This window comes from Pagrus major, chromosome 3, assembly GCF_040436345.1.
Source record: "Pagrus major chromosome 3, Pma_NU_1.0".
In the NCBI taxonomy this organism is placed as follows: domain Eukaryota; kingdom Metazoa; phylum Chordata; class Actinopteri; order Spariformes; family Sparidae; genus Pagrus; species Pagrus major.
Window position 1 is genome coordinate 3,560,629 of NC_133217.1, and position 21,266 is coordinate 3,581,894.

Consider the following 21,266-nt stretch of genomic DNA (forward strand, 5'->3'; position numbering starts at 1 on the left):
ATACAATGCAATTTTGGAGCCATTACTCTGTTCACATTATAACAAATAGCTACAATTTGCTAAAGATCACTGACGGTCACAAGGCTTGACCAAAAAGCAGACTTTGTGAGTGTATGACTGAGGCCTGTTCAGCCAAATGTGGGTGTATCGACTTCCTGTCACTTTTGCTGTAAAGCTTAGGTCTTCCTGAAGACTAGGACACATGACTTGTCTTTCTGTCCCAACAGGAAGTGACCTAAATGTGAGCCCAAAGTTCAGGAGGTCGTTTGGACCACCTTCTCAGTGTATAAAGGCTATAGCACCCAACATATACCCTTAAGATCCTTTAATGTAAGAAAAAATGATTTCAGCTCCAAACGATGTCTAACTTGAACAGAAGACTCACAAATTCACCATTAAGATCATAGGATGCCACTTTGGAGCCATTACTCTGTTCACATTATAATAAAAAGCTACCATTTCCTTAGGATCACGAAAGGTCAAAGGCTTGACTAAAAGGCAGACTTTGTGAGTGTATGACTGAGGCCTGTTCAGCCTAATGTGGGTGTATCAACTTCCTGTCACTTTTGCTGTAAAGCTTAGGTCTTCCTGAAGACTTGGACACATGACTTGTATGTCTAATCCAACAGGAAGTGACCTAAATTTGAGCCCAAAGTTCAGGAGGTAGTTTGGACCACCAACGTAGGGGCCCCAAACCACTGGGACTCAATTCAGTATCCCGCACAGATCATACAATGCAATTTTGGAGCCATTACTCTGTTCACATTATAACAAATAGCTACAATTTGCTAAAGATCACCGAAGGTCACAAGGCTTGACCAAAAAGCAGACTTTGTGAGTGTATGACTGAGGCCTGTTCAGCCAAATGTGGGTGTATCGACTTCCTGTCACTTTTGCTGTAAAGCTTAGGTCTTCCTGAAGACTTGGACACATGACTTGTATGTCTAATCCAACAGGAAGTGACCTAAATTTGAGCCCAAAGTTCAGGAGGTAGTTTGGACCACCAACGTAGGGGCCCCAAACCACTGGGACTCAATTCAGTATCCCGCACAGATCATACAATGCAATTTTGGAGCCATTACTCTGTTCACATTATAACAAATAGCTACAATTTGCTAAAGATCACTGAAGGTCACAAGGCTTGACCAAAAAGCAGACTTTTTGAGTGTATGACTGAGGCCTGTTCAGCCAAATGTGAGTGTATCGACTTCCTGTCACTTTTGCTGTAAAGCTTAGGTCTTCCTGAAGACTAGGACACATGACTTGTCTTTCTGTCCCAACAGGAAGTGACCTAAATGTGAGCCCAAAGTTCAGGAGGTCGTTTGGACCACCTTCTCAGTATATAAAGGCTATAGCACCCAACATATACCCTTAAGATGCTTTAATGTAAGAAAAAATGATTTCAGCTCCAAACGATGTCTAACTTGAACAGAAGACTCACAAATTCACCATTAAGATCATAGGATGCCACTTTGGAGCCATTACTCTGTTCACATTATAATAAAAAGCTACCATTTCCTTAGGATCATGAAAGGTCAAAGGCTTGACTAAAAGGCAGACTTTGTGAGTGTATGACTAAGGCCTGTTCAGCCAAATGTGGGTGTATCGACGTCCTGTCACTTTTGCTGTAAAGCTTAGGTCTTCCTGAAGACTTGGACACATGACTTGTATGTCTAATCCAACAGGAAGTGACCTAAATTTGAGCCCAAAGTTCAGGAGGTAGTTTGGACCACCAACGTAGGTGCGCCAAACCACTGGGACTCAATTCAGTATCCCGCACAGATCATACAATGCAATTATGGAGCCATTTATCTGTTCACATTATAACAAAGAGTTACAATTTGCTAAAGATCACTGAAGGTCACAAGGCTTGACCAAAAAGCAGACATTGTGAGTGTATGACTTAGGCCTGTTCAGCCAAATGTGGGTGTGAGTGTATGACTGAGGCCTGTTCAGCCAAATGTGGGTGTATCGAATTCCTGTCACTTTTGCTGTAAAGCTTAGGTCTAACTGAAGACTAGGACACATGACTTGTCTTTCTGTCCCAACAGGAAGTGACCTAAATGTGAGCCCAAAGTTCAGGAGGTCGTTTGGACCACCTTCTCAGTATATAAAGGCTATAGCACCCAACATATACCCTTAAGATCCTTTAATGTAAGAAAAAATGATTTCAGCTCCAAACGATGTCTAACTTGAACAGAAGACTCACAAATTCACCATTAAGATCATAGGATGCCACTTTGGAGCCATTACTCTGTTCACATTATAATAAAAAGCTACCATTTCCTTAGGATCACGAAAGGTCAAAGGCTTGACTAAAAGGCAGACTTTGTGAGTGTATGACTGAGGCCTGTTCAGCCAAATGTGGGTGTATCGACTTCCTGTCACTTTTGCTGTAAAGCTTAGGTCTTCCTGAAGACTTGGACACATGACTTGTATGTCTAATCCAACAGGAAGTGACCTAAATTTGAGCCCAAAGTTCAGGAGGTATTTTGGACCACCAACGTAGGGGCCCCAAACCACTGGGACTCAATTCAGTATCCCGCACAGATCATACAATGCAATTTTGGAGCCATTACTCTGTTCACATTATAACAAATAGTTACAATTTGCTAAAGATCACTGAAGGTCACAAGGCTTGACCAAAAAGCAGACTTTGTGAGTGTATGACTGAGGCCTGTTCAGCCAAATGTGGGTGTATCGACTTCCTGTCACTTTTGCTGTAAAGCTTAGGTCTTCCTGAAGACTTGGACACATGACTTGTATGTCTAATCCAACAGGAAGTGACCTAAATTTGAGCCCAAAGTTCAGGAGGTCGTTTGGACCACCAACGTAGGGGCCCCAAACCACTGGGACTCAATTCAGTATCCCGCACAGATCATACAATGCAATTTTGGAGCCATTACTCTGTTCACATTATAACAAATAGCTACAATTTGCTAAAGATCACTGAAGGTCACAAGGCTTGACCAAAAAGCAGACTTTGTGAGTGTATGACTGAGGCCTGTTCAGCCAAATGTGGGTGTATCGACTTCCTGTCACTTTTGCTGTAAAGCTTAGGTCTTCCTGAAGACTTGGACACATGACTTGTATGTCTAATCCAACAGGAAGTGACCTAAATTTGAGCCCAAAGTTCAGGAGGTAGTTTGGACCACCAACGTAGGGGCCCCAAACCACTGGGACTCAATTCAGTATCCCGTACAGATCATACAATGCAATTTTGGAGCCATTACTCTGTTCACATTATAACAAATAGCTACAATTTGCTAAAGATCACTGACGGTCACAAGGCTTGACCAAAAAGCAGACTTTGTGAGTGTATGACTGAGGCCTGTTCAGCCAAATGTGGGTGTATCGACTTCCTGTCACTTTTGCTGTAAAGCTTAGGTCTTCCTGAAGACTAGGACACATGACTTGTCTTTCTGTCCCAACAGGAAGTGACCTAAATGTGAGCCCAAAGTTCAGGAGGTCGTTTGGACCACCTTCTCAGTATATAAAGGCTATAGCACCCAACATATACCCTTAAGATGCTTTAATGTAAGAAAAAATGATTTCAGCTCCAAACGATGTCTAACTTGAACAGAAGACTCACAAATTCACCATTAAGATCATAGGATGCCACTTTGGAGCCATTACTCTGTTCACATTATAATAAAAAGCTACCATTTCCTTAGGATCACGAAAGGTCAAAGGCTTGACTAAAAGGCAGACTTTGTGAGTGTATGACTGAGGCCTGTTCAGCCTAATGTGGGTGTATCAACTTCCTGTCACTTTTGCTGTAAAGCTTAGGTCTTCCTGAAGACTTGGACACATGACTTGTATGTCTAATCCAACAGGAAGTGACCTAAATTTGAGCCCAAAGTTCAGGAGGTAGTTTGGACCACCAACGTAGGGGCCCCAAACCACTGGGACTCAATTCAGTATCCCGCACAGATCATACAATGCAATTTTGGAGCCATTACTCTGTTCACATTATAACAAATAGCTACAATTTGCTAAAGATCACCGAAGGTCACAAGGCTTGACCAAAAAGCAGACTTTGTGAGTGTATGACTGAGGCCTGTTCAGCCAAATGTGGGTGTATCGACTTCCTGTCACTTTTGCTGTAAAGCTTAGGTCTTCCTGAAGACTTGGACACATGACTTGTATGTCTAATCCAACAGGAAGTGACCTAAATTTGAGCCCAAAGTTCAGGAGGTAGTTTGGACCACCAACGTAGGGGCCCCAAACCACTGGGACTCAATTCAGTATCCCGCACAGATCATACAATGCAATTTTGGAGCCATTACTCTGTTCACATTATAACAAATAGCTACAATTTGCTAAAGATCACTGAAGGTCACAAGGCTTGACCAAAAAGCAGACTTTTTGAGTGTATGACTGAGGCCTGTTCAGCCAAATGTGAGTGTATCGACTTCCTGTCACTTTTGCTGTAAAGCTTAGGTCTTCCTGAAGACTAGGACACATGACTTGTCTTTCTGTCCCAACAGGAAGTGACCTAAATGTGAGCCCAAAGTTCAGGAGGTCGTTTGGACCACCTTCTCAGTATATAAAGGCTATAGCACCCAACATATACCCTTAAGATGCTTTAATGTAAGAAAAAATGATTTCAGCTCCAAACGATGTCTAACTTGAACAGAAGACTCACAAATTCACCATTAAGATCATAGGATGCCACTTTGGAGCCATTACTCTGTTCACATTATAATAAAAAGCTACCATTTCCTTAGGATCATGAAAGGTCAAAGGCTTGACTAAAAGGCAGACTTTGTGAGTGTATGACTAAGGCCTGTTCAGCCAAATGTGGGTGTATCGACGTCCTGTCACTTTTGCTGTAAAGCTTAGGTCTTCCTGAAGACTTGGACACATGACTTGTATGTCTAATCCAACAGGAAGTGACCTAAATTTGAGCCCAAAGTTCAGGAGGTAGTTTGGACCACCAACGTAGGTGCGCCAAACCACTGGGACTCAATTCAGTATCCCGCACAGATCATACAATGCAATTATGGAGCCATTTATCTGTTCACATTATAACAAAGAGTTACAATTTGCTAAAGATCACTGAAGGTCACAAGGCTTGACCAAAAAGCAGACATTGTGAGTGTATGACTTAGGCCTGTTCAGCCAAATGTGGGTGTGAGTGTATGACTGAGGCCTGTTCAGCCAAATGTGGGTGTATCGAATTCCTGTCACTTTTGCTGTAAAGCTTAGGTCTAACTGAAGACTAGGACACATGACTTGTCTTTCTGTCCCAACAGGAAGTGACCTAAATGTGAGCCCAAAGTTCAGGAGGTCGTTTGGACCACCTTCTCAGTATATAAAGGCTATAGCACCCAACATCTACCCTTATGATTCTTTAATGTAAGAAAAAATGATTTCAGCTCCAAATGCTGTCTAACTTGAACAGAAGACTCACAAATTCACCATTAAGATCATAGGATGCCACTTTGGAGCCATTACTCTGTTCACATTATAATAAAAAGCTACCATTTCCTAAGGAATGTAAGAAAAAATGATTTCAGCTCCAAATGCTTTCAAACTTGAACAGAAAACTCACACACACTCTTTCATGTTTAATACTGAAGCAGAAAGTTCTTGGACCTTTTCAGGGGCCACGTAGGGGCCCAAAACGACTGCGATTCAATTCAGTATCCCGCACAGATCATACAATGCGATTTTGGAGCCATTACTCCATTTACATTAAATGAATAGCTACAATTTGCTAAAGATCACCAAAGGTCACCAGGCCTAACTAGAAGGCAGCCATCGGGTAGTGTTGTTGTGATGATGTGGTGTTCTTCGTCGACAACAGTGGTTGGATGGGTGGGACCGTTGGGGCCCTTGGGAAACCTGGCAGAAAGGTCAGACAGACTGAAAATACATTTTAATTATCGGGCCCCTTGGGGCCAGTTTGGACCACAGGGTTGCCATGGACACTTAGCAGACTTGTCTGATGGCCTTTAACTACATCTTTAGGTTGTGGTCCCTGGGGGTCAACTGGGGCCCTTGCTTGACCTTGTAGACAAGTCAGAAAAAGAAAAAATACATTTTAATTTTTGGGCTCCTGTAGAACACTTGGGGCCCCTTGGGGCAAATAAGGGCCCCTGGGAGGCAACTCAGACTTTTTCAAGATGCATGTAGGTGTTGGATTCCCTGGGGCCTTCAGTTATCATAGTCAGGGTCCGGTAGGTACATGCTGGGTGCCTACTGAGATCATGGAATCCTAGTTGTGGGGTGGTGCCCCTGGAGGCCTTAGGTTATCATAGTCAGGGAATGGTAGTGACATGCTGGGTGCCTACTGAGATTATGGACTCCTTGGTGCAGGGTGTGGCCCCTGGGGGCCCTAGGTTATCATGGTCAGGGTTTGGTATAGACATGCTGGGTGCCTACTGAGATGATGGACTCCTAGTCGTGGGGTTGGGCCCCTGGAGGCCTTAGGTTATCATAGTCAGGGAATGGTAGTGACATGCTGGGTGCCTACTGAGATTATGGACTCCTTGGTGCAGGGTGTGGCCCCTGGGGGCCCTAGGTTATCATGGCCAGGGTTTGGTATAGACATGCTGGGTGCCTACTGAGATGATGGACTCCTAGTCGTGGGGTGGGGCCCCCGGAGGCCTTAGGTTATCATAGTAAGGGACTGGTAGGGACATGCTGGATGCCTACTGAGATCATGGACTCTCAGATTTTGGTAGAGCGCCACCAGCTGGCCAAAAATACAAACAGCAGTGTACCTGGAACCTGGCATTGGAATGCTGGGTCCTACAGCTTTCCTGGCATTTGGCACGCAATACACACACATTGTCGGCGACGGGTGCGAAAGCTACGCTGGGCTTTTTAGACGGTAAGTCTGTTTAAGGTTAAGGAAGACCCAACTTTTACATATAATCTCAAAACCCTACCCCTAACCCTATCCCTAACCCTAACCCTAACCCTAACCCTAACCCTAGCCCTAACCCTAACCCTAACCCTAACCCTAACCCTAGCCCCAGCCTTAAGGCAGTCTCATGAAACATTGTACCTTTTCACTAAAATATTCACCAAAAATACAAATTTCACCGGAATCCAATGGGAACTGCTGTGTCTCGTTCAGCCAGTATAGGACCACATTTGGGAGCGATTTCGAGTCAATCGGTCCAAAGACCTGGAAGCTATTGAAAAAATGGGCTGAGGTTTTCATGAAAAATGGCCACTTTTTTCTTTAAAATATTCACCAAAAATACAAATTTCAACGGAATCCAATGGGAACTGCTGTGTCTTGTTCAGCCAGTATAGGACCACATTTGGGAGCGATTTCGAGTCAATCGGTCCAAAGACCTGGAAGCTATTGAAAAAATGGGCTGAGGTTTTCATGAAAAATGGCCACTTTTTTCTTTAAAATATTCACCAAAAATACAAATTTCAACGGAATCCAATGGGAACTGCTCTCCCTCGTTCAGCCAGTAGAGGACCACATTCGTGCCGAATTTCGAGTCATTCGGTCAAAAGACGACCGTAACCCTAACCCTAACCCTAACCCTAGCCCTAACCCTAACCCTAACCCTAACCCTAACCCTAGCCCTAACCCTAACCCTAACCCTAACCCTAGCCCCAGCCTTAAGGCAGTCTCATGAAACATTGTACCTTTTCACTAAAATATTCACCAAAAATACAAATTTCACCGGAATCCAATGGGAACTGCTGTGTCTCGTTCAGCCAGTATAGGACCACATTTGGGAGCGATTTCGAGTCAATCGGTCCAAAGACCTGGAAGCTATTGAAAAAACGGGCTGAGGTTTTCATGAAAAATGGCCACTTTTTTCTTTAAAATATTCACCAAAAATACAAATTTCAACGGAATCCAATGGGAACTGCTGTGTCTTGTTCAGCCAGTATAGGACCACATTTGGGAGCGATTTCGAGTCAATCGGTCCAAAGACCTGGAAGCTATTGAAAAAATGGGCTGAGGTTTTCATGAAAAATGGCCACTTTTTTCTTTAAAATATTCACCAAAAATACAAATTTCAACGGAATCCAATGGGAACTGCTCTCCCTCGTTCAGCCAGTAGAGGACCACATTCGTGCCGAATTTCGAGTCATTCGGTCAAAAGACGACCGTAACCCTAACCCTAACCCTAACCCTAGCCCTAACCCTAACCCTAACCCTAACCCTAGCCCTAACCCTAACCCTAACCCTAACCCTAACCCTAGCCCCAGCCTTAAGGCAGTCTCATGAAACATTGTACCTTTTCACTAAAATATTCACCAAAAATACAAATTTCACCGGAATCCAATGGGAACTGCTGTGTCTCGTTCAGCCAGTATAGGACCACATTTGGGAGCGATTTCGAGTCAATCGGTCCAAAGACCTGGAAGCTATTGAAAAAATGGGCTGAGGTTTTCATGAAAAATGGCCACTTTTTTCTTTAAAATATTCACCAAAAATACAAATTTCAACGGAATCCAATGGGAACTGCTGTGTCTTGTTCAGCCAGTATAGGACCACATTTGGGAGCGATTTCGAGTCAATCGGTCCAAAGACCTGGAAGCTATTGAAAAAATGGGCTGAGGTTTTCATGAAAAATGGCCACTTTTTTCTTTAAAATATTCACCAAAAATACAAATTTCAACGGAATCCAATGGGAACTGCTCTCCCTCGTTCAGCCAGTAGAGGACCACATTCGTGCCGAATTTCGAGTCATTCGGTGAAAAGACGACCGTAACCCTAACCCTAACCCTAGCCCTAACCCTAACCCTAACCCTAACCCTAACCCTAGCCCCAGCCTTAAGGCAGTCTCATGAAACATTGTACCTTTTCACTAAAATATTCACCAAAAATACAAATTTCACCGGAATCCAATGGGAACTGCTGTGTCTTGTTCAGCCAGTATAGGACCACATTTGGGAGCGATTTCGAGTCAATCGGTCCAAAGACCTGGAAGCTATTGAAAAAATGGGCTGAGGTTTTCATGAAAAATGGCCACTTTTTTCTTTAAAATATTCACCAAAAATACAAATTTCAACGGAATCCAATGGGAACTGCTCTCCCTCGTTCAGCCAGTAGAGGACCACATTCGTGCCGAATTTCGAGTCATTCGGTCAAAAGACGACCGTAACCCTAACCCTAACCCTAACCCTAGCCCTAACCCTAACCCTAACCCTAACCCTAACCCTAGCCCTAGCCCTAACCCTAACCCTAACCCTAACCCTAACCCTAGCCCCAGCCTTAAGGCAGTCTCATGAAACATTGTACCTTTTCACTAAAATATTCACCAAAAATACAAATTTCACCGGAATCCAATGGGAACTGCTGTGTCTCGTTCAGCCAGTATAGGACCACATTTGGGAGCGATTTCGAGTCAATCGGTCCAAAGACCTGGAAGCTATTGAAAAAATGGGCTGAGGTTTTCATGAAAAATGGCCACTTTTTTCTTTAAAATATTCACCAAAAATACAAATTTCAACGGAATCCAATGGGAACTGCTGTGTCTTGTTCAGCCAGTATAGGACCACATTTGGGAGCGATTTCGAGTCAATCGGTCCAAAGACCTGGAAGCTATTGAAAAAATGGGCTGAGGTTTTCATGAAAAATGGCCACTTTTTTCTTTAAAATATTCACCAAAAATACAAATTTCAACGGAATCCAATGGGAACTGCTCTCCCTCGTTCAGCCAGTAGAGGACCACATTCGTGCCGAATTTCGAGTCATTCGGTCAAAAGACGACCGTAACCCTAACCCTAACCCTAACCCTAGCCCTAACCCTAACCCTAACCCTAACCCTAACCCTAGCCCTAACCCTAACCCTAACCCTAACCCTAACCCTAGCCCCAGCCTTAAGGCAGTCTCATGAAACATTGTACCTTTTCACTAAAATATTCACCAAAAATACAAATTTCACCGGAATCCAATGGGAACTGCTGTGTCTCGTTCAGCCAGTATAGGACCACATTTGGGAGCGATTTCGAGTCAATCGGTCCAAAGACCTGGAAGCTATTGAAAAAACGGGCTGAGGTTTTCATGAAAAATGGCCACTTTTTTCTTTAAAATATTCACCAAAAATACAAATTTCAACGGAATCCAATGGGAACTGCTCTCCCTCGTTCAGCCAGTAGAGGACCACATTCGTGCCGAATTTCGAGTCATTCGGTCAAAAGACGACCGTAACCCTAACCCTAACCCTAACCCTAGCCCTAACCCTAACCCTAACCCTAACCCTAGCCCTAACCCTAACCCTAACCCTAACCCTAACCCTAGCCCCAGCCTTAAGGCAGTCTCATGAAACATTGTACCTTTTCACTAAAATATTCACCAAAAATACAAATTTCACCGGAATCCAATGGGAACTGCTGTGTCTCGTTCAGCCAGTATAGGACCACATTTGGGAGCGATTTCGAGTCAATCGGTCCAAAGACCTGGAAGCTATTGAAAAAATGGGCTGAGGTTTTCATGAAAAATGGCCACTTTTTTCTTTAAAATATTCACCAAAAATACAAATTTCAACGGAATCCAATGGGAACTGCTGTGTCTTGTTCAGCCAGTATAGGACCACATTTGGGAGCGATTTCGAGTCAATCGGTCCAAAGACCTGGAAGCTATTGAAAAAATGGGCTGAGGTTTTCATGAAAAATGGCCACTTTTTTCTTTAAAATATTCACCAAAAATACAAATTTCAACGGAATCCAATTGGAACTGCTGTGTCTTGTTCAGCCAGTATAGGACCACATTCGTGCCGAATTTCGAGTCATTCGGTCAAAAGACGACCGTAACCCTAACCCTAACCCTAACCCTAGCCCTAACCCTAACCCTAACCCTAACCCTAACCCTAGCCCCAGCCTTAAGGCAGTCTCATGAAACATTGTACCTTTTCACTAAAATATTCACCAAAAATACAAATTTCAACGGAATCCAATGGGAACTGCTCTCCCTCGTTCAGCCAGTAGAGGACCACATTCGTGCCGAATTTCGAGTCATTCGGTCAAAAGACGACCGTAACCCTAACCCTAACCCTAGCCCTAACCCTAACCCTAACCCTAACCCTAACCCTAGCCCCAGCCTTAAGGCAGTCTCATGAAACATTGTACCTTTTCACTAAAATATTCACCAAAAATACAAATTTCACCAGAATCCAATGGGAACTGCTGTGTCTCGTTCAGCCAGTATAGGACCACATTTGGGAGCGATTTCGAGTCAATCGGTCCAAAGACCTGGAAGCTATTGAAAAAATGGGCTGAGGTTTTCATGAAAAATGGCCACTTTTTTCTTTAAAATATTCACCAAAAATACAAATTTCACCGGAATCCAATGGGAACTGCTGTGTCTTGTTCAGCCAGTATAGGACCACATTTGGGAGCGATTTCGAGTCAATCGGTCCAAAGACCTGGAAGCTATTGAAAAAATGGGCTGAGGTTTTCATGAAAAATGGCCACTTTTTTCTTTAAAATATTCACCAAAAATACAAATTTCAACGGAATCCAATGGGAACTGCTCTCCCTCGTTCAGCCAGTAGAGGACCACATTCGTGCCGAATTTCGAGTCATTCGGTCAAAAGACGACCGTAACCCTAACCCTAACCCTAACCCTAGCCCTAACCCTAACCCTAACCCTAACCCTAACCCTAGCCCCAGCCTTAAGGCTGTCTCATGAAACATTGTACCTTTTCACTAAAATATTCACCAAAAATACAAATTTCACCGGAATCCAATGGGAACTGCTGTGTCTCGTTCAGCCAGTATAGGACCACATTTGGGAGCGATTTCGAGTCAATCGGTCCAAAGACCTGGAAGCTATTGAAAAAATGGGCTGAGGTTTTCATGAAAAATGGCCACTTTTTTCTTTAAAATATTCACCAAAAATACAAATTTCACCGGAATCCAATGGGAACTGCTGTGTCTCGTTCAGCCAGTATAGGAGCACATTTGGGAGCGATTTCGAGTCAATCGGTCAAAAGACCTGGAAGCTATTGAAAAAATGGGCTGAGGTTTTCATGAAAAATGGCCACTTTTTTCTTTAAAATATTCACCAAAAATACAAATTTCAACGGAATCCAATGGGAACTGCTGTGTCTTGTTCAGCCAGTAGAGGACCACATTCGTGCCGAATTTCGAGTCATTCGGTCAAAAGACGACCGTAACCCTAACCCTAACCCTAGCCCTAACCCTAACCCTAACCCTAACCCTAACCCTAGCCCCAGCCTTAAGGCAGTCTCATGAAACATTGTACCTTTTCACTAAAATATTCACCAAAAATACAAATTTCACCGGAATCCAATGGGAACTGCTGTGTCTCGTTCAGCCAGTATAGGACCACATTTGGGAGCGATTTCCAGTCAATCGGTCCAAAGACCTGGAAGCTATTGAAAAAATGGGCTGAGGTTTTCATGAAAAATGGCCACTTTTTTCTTTAAAATATTCACCAAAAATACAAATTTCAACGGAATCCAATGGGAACTGCTCTCCCTCGTTCAGCCAGTAGAGGACCACATTCGTGCCGAATTTCGAGTCATTCGGTCAAAAGACGACCGTAACCCTAACCCTAACCCTAACCCTAGCCCTAACCCTAACCCTAACCCTAACCCTAACCCTAGCCCTAACCCTAACCCTAACCCTAACCCTAACCCTAGCCCCAGCCTTAAGGCAGTCTCATGAAACATTGTACCTTTTCACTAAAATATTCACCAAAAATACAAATTTCACCGGAATCCAATGGGAACTGCTGTGTCTCGTTCAGCCAGTATAGGACCACATTTGGGAGCGATTTCGAGTCAATCGGTCCAAAGACCTGGAAGCTATTGAAAAAATGGGCTGAGGTTTTCATGAAAAATGGCCACTTTTTTCTTTAAAATATTCACCAAAAATACACATTTCAACGGAATCCAATGGGAACTGCTGTGTCTTGTTCAGCCAGTATAGGACCACATTTGGGAGCGATTTCGAGTCAATCGGTCCAAAGACCTGGAAGCTATTGAAAAAATGGGCTGAGGTTTTCATGAAAAATGGCCACTTTTTTCTTTAAAATATTCACCAAAAATACAAATTTCAACGGAATCCAATGGGAACTGCTCTCCCTCGTTCAGCCAGTAGAGGACCACATTCGTGCCGAATTTCGAGTCATTCGGTCAAAAGACGACCGTAACCCTAACCCTAACCCTAACCCTAGCCCTAACCCTAACCCTAACCCTAACCCTAACCCTAGCCCCAGCCTTAAGGCAGTCTCATGAAACATTGTACCTTTTCACTAAAATATTCACCAAAAATACAAATTTCACCAGAATCCAATGGGAACTGCTGTGTCTCGTTCAGCCAGTATAGGACCACATTTGGGAGCGATTTCGAGTCAATCGGTCCAAAGACCTGGAAGCTATTGAAAAAATGGGCTGAGGTTTTCATGAAAAATGGCCACTTTTTTCTTTAAAATATTCACCAAAAATACAAATTTCAACGGAATCCAATGGGAACTGCTCTCCCTCGTTCAGCCAGTAGAGGACCACATTCGTGCCGAATTTCGAGTCATTCGGTGAAAAGACGACCGTAACCCTAACCCTAACCCTAGCCCTAACCCTAACCCTAACCCTAACCCTAACCCTAACCCTAGCCCCAGCCTTAAGGCAGTCTCATGAAACATTGTACCTTTTCACTAAAATATTCACCAAAAATACAAATTTCACCGGAATCCAATGGGAACTGCTGTGTCTCGTTCAGCCAGTATAGGACCACATTTGGGAGCGATTTCGAGTCAATCGGTCCAAAGACCTGGAAGCTATTGAAAAAACGGGCTGAGGTTTTCATGAAAAATGGCCACTTTTTTCTTTAAAATATTCACCAAAAATACAAATTTCAACGGAATCCAATGGGAACTGCTGTGTCTTGTTCAGCCAGTATAGGACCACATTTGGGAGCGATTTCGAGTCAATCGGTCCAAAGACCTGGAAGCTATTGAAAAAATGGGCTGAGGTTTTCTTGAAAAATGGCCACTTTTTTCTTTAAAATATTCACCAAAAATACAAATTTCAACGGAATCCAATGGGAACTGCTCTCCCTCGTTCAGCCAGTAGAGGACCACATTCGTGCCGAATTTCGAGTCATTCGGTCAAAAGACGACCGTAACCCTAACCCTAACCCTAGCCCTAACCCTAACCCTAACCCTAACCCTAGCCGCAGCCTTAAGGCAGTCTCATGAAACATTGTACCTTTTCACTAAAATATTCACCAAAAATACAAATTTCACCGGAATCCAATGGGAACTGCTGTGTCTTGTTCAGCCAGTATAGGACCACATTTGGGAGCGATTTCGAGTCAATCGGTCCAAAGACCTGGAAGCTATTGAAAAAATGGGCTGAGGTTTTCATGAAAAATGGCCACTTTTTTCTTTAAAATATTCACCAAAAATACAAATTTCAACGGAATCCAATGGGAACTGCTCTCCCTCGTTCAGCCAGTAGAGGACCACATTCGTGCCGAATTTCGAGTCATTCGGTCAAAAGACGACCGTAACCCTAACCCTAACCCTAACCCTAGCCCTAACCCTAACCCTAACCCTAACCCTAACCCTAGCCCTAACCCTAACCCTAACCCTAACCCTAACCCTAGCCCCAGCCTTAAGGCAGTCTCATGAAACATTGTACCTTTTCACTAAAATATTCACCAAAAATACAAATTTCACCGGAATCCAATGGGAACTGCTGTGTCTCGTTCAGCCAGTATAGGACCACATTTGGGAGCGATTTCGAGTCAATCGGTCCAAAGACCTGGAAGCTATTGAAAAAATGGGCTGAGGTTTTCATGAAAAATGGCCACTTTTTTCTTTAAAATATTCACCAAAAATACAAATTTCACCGGAATCCAATGGGAACTGCTGTGTCTCGTTCAGCCAGTATAGGACCACATTTGGGAGCGATTTCGAGTCAATCGGTCCAAAGACCTGGAAGCTATTGAAAAAATGGGCTGAGGTTTTCATGAAAAATGGCCACTTTTTTCTTTAAAATATTCACCAAAAATACAAATTTCAACGGAATCCAATGGGAACTGCTCTCCCTCGTTCAGCCAGTAGAGGACCACATTCGTGCCGAATTTCGAGTCATTCGGTCAAAAGACGACCGTAACCCTAACCCTAACCCTAACCCTAGCCCTAACCCTAACCCTAACCCTAACCCTAACCCTAGCCCTAACCCTAACCCTAACCCTAACCCTAACCCTAGCCCCAGCCTTAAGGCAGTCTCATGAAACATTGTACCTTTTCACTAAAATATTCACCAAAAATACAAATTTCACCGGAATCCAATGGGAACTGCTGTGTCTCGTTCAGCCAGTATAGGACCACATTTGGGAGCGATTTCGAGTCAATCGGTCCAAAGACCTGGAAGCTATTGAAAAAACGGGCTGAGGTTTTCATGAAAAATGGCCACTTTTTTCTTTAAAATATTCACCAAAAATACAAATTTCAACGGAATCCAATGGGAACTGCTGTGTCTTGTTCAGCCAGTATAGGACCACATTTGGGAGCGATTTCGAGTCAATCGGTCCAAAGACCTGGAAGCTATTGAAAAAATGGGCTGAGGTATTCATGAAAAATGGCCACTTTTTTCTTTAAAATATTCACCAAAAATACAAATTTCAACGGAATCCAATGGGAACTGCTCTCCCTCGTTCAGCCAGTAGAGGACCACATTCGTGCCGAATTTCGAGTCATTCGGTCAAAAGACGACCGTAACCCTAACCCTAACCCTAGCCCTAACCCTAACCCTAACCCTAACCCTAGCCCCAGCCTTAAGGCAGTCTCATGAAACATTGTACCTTTTCACTAAAATATTCACCAAAAATACAAATTTCACCGGAATCCAATGGGAACTGCTGTGTCTCGTTCAGCCAGTATAGGACCACATTTGGGAGCGATTTCGAGTCAATCGGTCCAAAGACCTGGAAGCTATTGAAAAAACGGGCTGAGGTTTTCATGAAAAATGGCCACTTTTTTCTTTAAAATATTCACCAAAAATACAAATTTCAACGGAATCCAATGGGAACTGCTGTGTCTTGTTCAGCCAGTATAGGACCACATTTGGGAGCGATTTCGAGTCAATCGGTCCAAAGACCTGGAAGCTATTGAAAAAATGGGCTGAGGTTTTCATGAAAAATGGCCACTTTTTTCTTTAAAATATTCACCAAAAATACAAATTTCAACGGAATCCAATGGGAACTGCTCTCCCTCGTTCAGCCAGTAGAGGACCACATTCGTGCCGAATTTCGAGTCATTCGGTCAAAAGACGACCGTAACCCTAACCCTAACCCTAGCCCTAACCCTAACCCTAACCCTAACCCTAGCCCCAGCCTTAAGGCAGTCTCATGAAACATTGTACCTTTTCACTAAAATATTCACCAAAAATACAAATTTCACCGGAATCCAATGGGAACTGCTGTGTCTTGTTCAGCCAGTATAGGACCACATTTGGGAGCGATTTCGAGTCAATCGGTCCAAAGACCTGGAAGCTATTGAAAAAATGGGCTGAGGTTTTCATGAAAAATGGCCACTTTTTTCTTTAAAATATTCACCAAAAATACAAATTTCAACGGAATCCAATGGGAACTGCTCTCCCTCGTTCAGCCAGTAGAGGACCACATTCGTGCCGAATTTCGAGTCATTCGGTCAAAAGACGACCGTAACCCTAACCCTAACCCTAGCCCTAACCCTAACCCTAACCCTAACCCTAGCCCCAGCCTTAAGGCAGTCTCATGAAACATTGTACCTTTTCACTAAAATATTCACCAAAAATACAAATTTCACCGGAATCCAATGGGAACTGCTGTGTCTTGTTCAGCCAGTATAGGACCACATTTGGGAGCGATTTCGAGTCAATCGGTCCAAAGACCTGGAAGCTATTGAAAAAATGGGCTGAGGTTTTCATGAAAAATGGCCACTTTTTTCTTTAAAATATTCACCAAAAATACAAATTTCAACGGAATCCAATGGGAACTGCTCTCCCTCGTTCAGCCAGTAGAGGACCACATTCGTGCCGAATTTCGAGTCATTCGGTCAAAAGACGACCGTAACCCTAACCCTAACCCTAACCCTAACCCTAGCCCTAACCCTAACCCTAACCCTAACCCTAACCCTAGCCCTAACCCTAACCCTAACCCTAACCCTAACCCTAGCCCCAGCCTTAAGGCAGTCTCATGAAACATTGTACCTTTTCACTAAAATATTCACCAAAAATACAAATTTCACCGGAATCCAATGGGAACTGCTGTGTCTCGTTCAGCCAGTATAGGACCACATTTGGGAGCGATTTCGAGTCAATCGGTCCAAAGACCTGGAAGCTATTGAAAAAATGGGCTGAGGTTTTCATGAAAAATGGCCACTTTTTTCTTTAAAATATTCACCAAAAATACAAATTTCACCGGAATCCAATGGGAACTGCTGTGTCTCGTTCAGCCAGTATAGGACCACATTTGGGAGCGATTTCGAGTCAATCGGTCCAAAGACCTGGAAGCTATTGAAAAAATGGGCTGAGGTTTTCATGAAAAATGGCCACTTTTTTCTTTAAAATATTCACCAAAAATACAAATTTCAACGGAATCCAATGGGAACTGCTCTCCCTCGTTCAGCCAGTAGAGGACCACATTCGTGCCGAATTTCGAGTCATTCGGTCAAAAGACGACCGTAACCCTAACCCTAACCCTAACCCTAGCCCTAACCCTAACCCTAACCCTAACCCTAACCCTAGCCCTAACCCTAACCCTAACCCTAACCCTAACCCTAGCCCCAGCCTTAAGGCAGTCTCATGAAACATTGTACCTTTTCACTAAAATATTCACCAAAAATACAAATTTCACCGGAATCCAATGGGAACTGCTGTGTCTCGTTCAGCCAGTATAGGACCACATTTGGGAGCGATTTCGAGTCAATCGGTCCAAAGACCTGGAAGCTATTGAAAAAACGGGCTGAGGTTTTCATGAAAAATGGCCACTTTTTTCTTTAAAATATTCACCAAAAATACAAATTTCAACGGAATCCAATGGGAACTGCTGTGTCTTGTTCAGCCAGTATAGGACCACATTTGGGAGCGATTTCGAGTCAATCGGTCCAAAGACCTGGAAGCTATTGAAAAAATGGGCTGAGGTTTTCATGAAAAATGGCCACTTTTTTCTTTAAAATATTCACCAAAAATACAAATTTCAACGGAATCCAATGGGAACTGCTCTCCCTCGTTCAGCCAGTAGAGGACCACATTCGTGCCGAATTTCGAGTCATTCGGTCAAAAGACGACCGTAACCCTAACCCTAACCCTAGCCCTAACCCTAACCCTAACCCTAACCCTAGCCCCAGCCTTAAGGCAGTCTCATGAAACATTGTACCTTTTCACTAAAATATTCACCAAAAATACAAATTTCACCGGAATCCAATGGGAACTGCTGTGTCTCGTTCAGCCAGTATAGGACCACATTTGGGAGCGATTTCGAGTCAATCGGTCCAAAGACCTGGAAGCTATTGAAAAAACGGGCTGAGGTTTTCATGAAAAATGGCCACTTTTTTCTTTAAAATATTCACCAAAAATACAAATTTCAACGGAATCCAATGGGAACTGCTGTGTCTTGTTCAGCCAGTATAGGACCACATTTGGGAGCGATTTCGAGTCAATCGGTCCAAAGACCTGGAAGCTATTGAAAAAATGGGCTGAGGTTTTCATGAAAAATGGCCACTTTTTTCTTTAAAATATTCACCAAAAATACAAATTTCAACGGAATCCAATGGGAACTGCTCTCCCTCGTTCAGCCAGTAGAGGACCACATTCGTGCCGAATTTCGAGTCATTCGGTCAAAAGACGACCGTAACCCTAACCCTAACCCTAGCCCTAACCCTAACCCTAACCCTAACCCTAGCCCCAGCCTTAAGGCAGTCTCATGAAACATTGTACCTTTTCACTAAAATATTCACCAAAAATACAAATTTCACCGGAATCCAATGGGAACTGCTGTGTCTTGTTCAGCCAGTATAGGACCACATTTGGGAGCGATTTCGAGTCAATCGGTCCAAAGACCTGGAAGCTATTGAAAAAATGGGCTGAGGTTTTCATGAAAAATGGCCACTTTTTTCTTTAAAATATTCACCAAAAATACAAATTTCAACGGAATCCAATGGGAACTGCTCTCCCTCGTTCAGCCAGTAGAGGACCACATTCGTGCCGAATTTCGAGTCATTCGGTCAAAAGACGACCGTAACCCTAACCCTAACCCTAGCCCTAACCCTAACCCTAACCCTAACCCTAACCCTAGCCCCAGCCTTAAGGCAGTCTCATGAAACATTGTACCTTTTCACTAAAATATTCACCAAAAATACAAATTTCACCGGAATCCAATGGGAACTGCTGTGTCTTGTTCAGCCAGTATAGGACCACATTTGGGAGCGATTTCGAGTCAATCGGTCCAAAGACCTGGAAGCTATTGAAAAAATGGGCTGAGGTTTTCATGAAAAATGGCCACTTTTTTCTTTAAAATATTCACCAAAAATACAAATTTCAACGGAATCCAATGGGAACTGCTCTCCCTCGTTCAGCCAGTAGAGGACCACATTCGTGCCGAATTTCGAGTCATTCGGTCAAAAGACGACCGTAACCCTAACCCTAACCCTAACCCTAGCCCTAACCCTAACCCTAACCCTAACCCTAACCCTAGCCCTAACCCTAACCCTAACCCTAACCCTAGCCCCAGCCTTAAGGCAGTCTCATGAAACATTGTACCTTTTCACTAAAATATTCACCAAAAATACAAATTTCACCGGAATCCAATGGGAACTGCTGTGTCTCGTTCAGCCAGTATAGGACCACATTTGGGAGCGATTTCGAGTCAATCGGTCCAAAGACCTGGAAGCTATTGAAAAAATGGGCTGAGGTTTTCATGAAAAATGGCCACTTTTTTCTTTAAAATATTCACCAAAAATACAAATTTCACCGGAATCCAATGGGAACTGCTGTGTCTCGTTCAGCCAGTATAGGAGCACATTTGGGAGCAATTTCGAGTCAATCGGTCCAAAGACCTGGAAGCTATTGAAAAAATGGGCTGAGGTTTTCATGAAAAATGGCCACTTTTTTCTTTAAAATATTCACCAAAAATACAAATTTCAACGGAATCCAATGGGAACTGCTGTGTCTTGTTCAGCCAGTATAGGACCACATTTGGGAGCGATTTCGAGTCAATCGGTCCAAAGACCTGGAAGCTATTGAAAAAATGGGCTGAGGTTTTCATGAAAAATGGCCACTTTTTTCTTTAAAATATTCACCAAAAATACAAATTTCAACGGAATCCAATGGGAACTGCTCTCCCTCGTTCAGCAAATAGAGGACCACATTCGTGCCGAATTTCGAGTCATTCGGTCAAAAGACGACCGTAACCCTAACCCTAACCCTAGCCCTAACCCTAACCCTAACCCTAACCCTAACCCTAGCCCCAGCCTTAAGGCAGTCTCATGAAACATTGTACCTTTTCACTAAAATATTCACCAAAAATACAAATTTCACCGGAATCCAATGGGAACTGCTGTGTCTCGTTCAGCCAGTATAGGACCACATTTGGGAGCGATTTCGAGTCAATCGGTCAAAAGACGACCGTAACCCTAACCCTAACCCTAACCCTAGCCCTAACCCTAACCCTAACCCTAACCCTAACCCTAACCCTAGCCCCAGCCTTAAGGCAGTCTCATGAAACATTGTACCTTTTCACTAAAATATTCACCAAAAATACAAATTTCACCAGAATCCAATGGGAACTGCTGTGTCTCGTTCAGCCAGTATAGGACCACATTTGGGAGCGATTTCGAGTCAATCGGTCCAAAGACCTGGAAGCTATTGAAAAAATGGGCTGAGGTTTTCATGAAAAATGGCCACTTTTTTCTTTAAAATATTCACCAAAAATACAAATTTCAACGGAATCCAATGGGAACTGCTCTCCCTCGTTCAGCCAGTAGAGGACCACATTCGTGCCGAATTTCGAGTCATTCGGTCAAAAGACGACCGTAACCCTAACCCTAACCCAAACCCTAGCCCTAACCCTAACCCTAACCCTAACCCTAACCCTAGCCCTAACCCTAACCCTAACCCTAACCCTAGCCCCAGCCTTAAGGCAGTCTCATGAAACATTGTACCTTTTCACTAAAATATTCACCAAAAATACAAATTTCACCGGAATCCAATGGGAACTGCTGTGTCTCGTTCAGCCAGTATAGGACCACATTTGGGAGCGATTTCGAGTCAATCGGTCCAAAGACCTGGAAGCTATTGAAAAAATGGGCTGAGGTTTTCATGAAA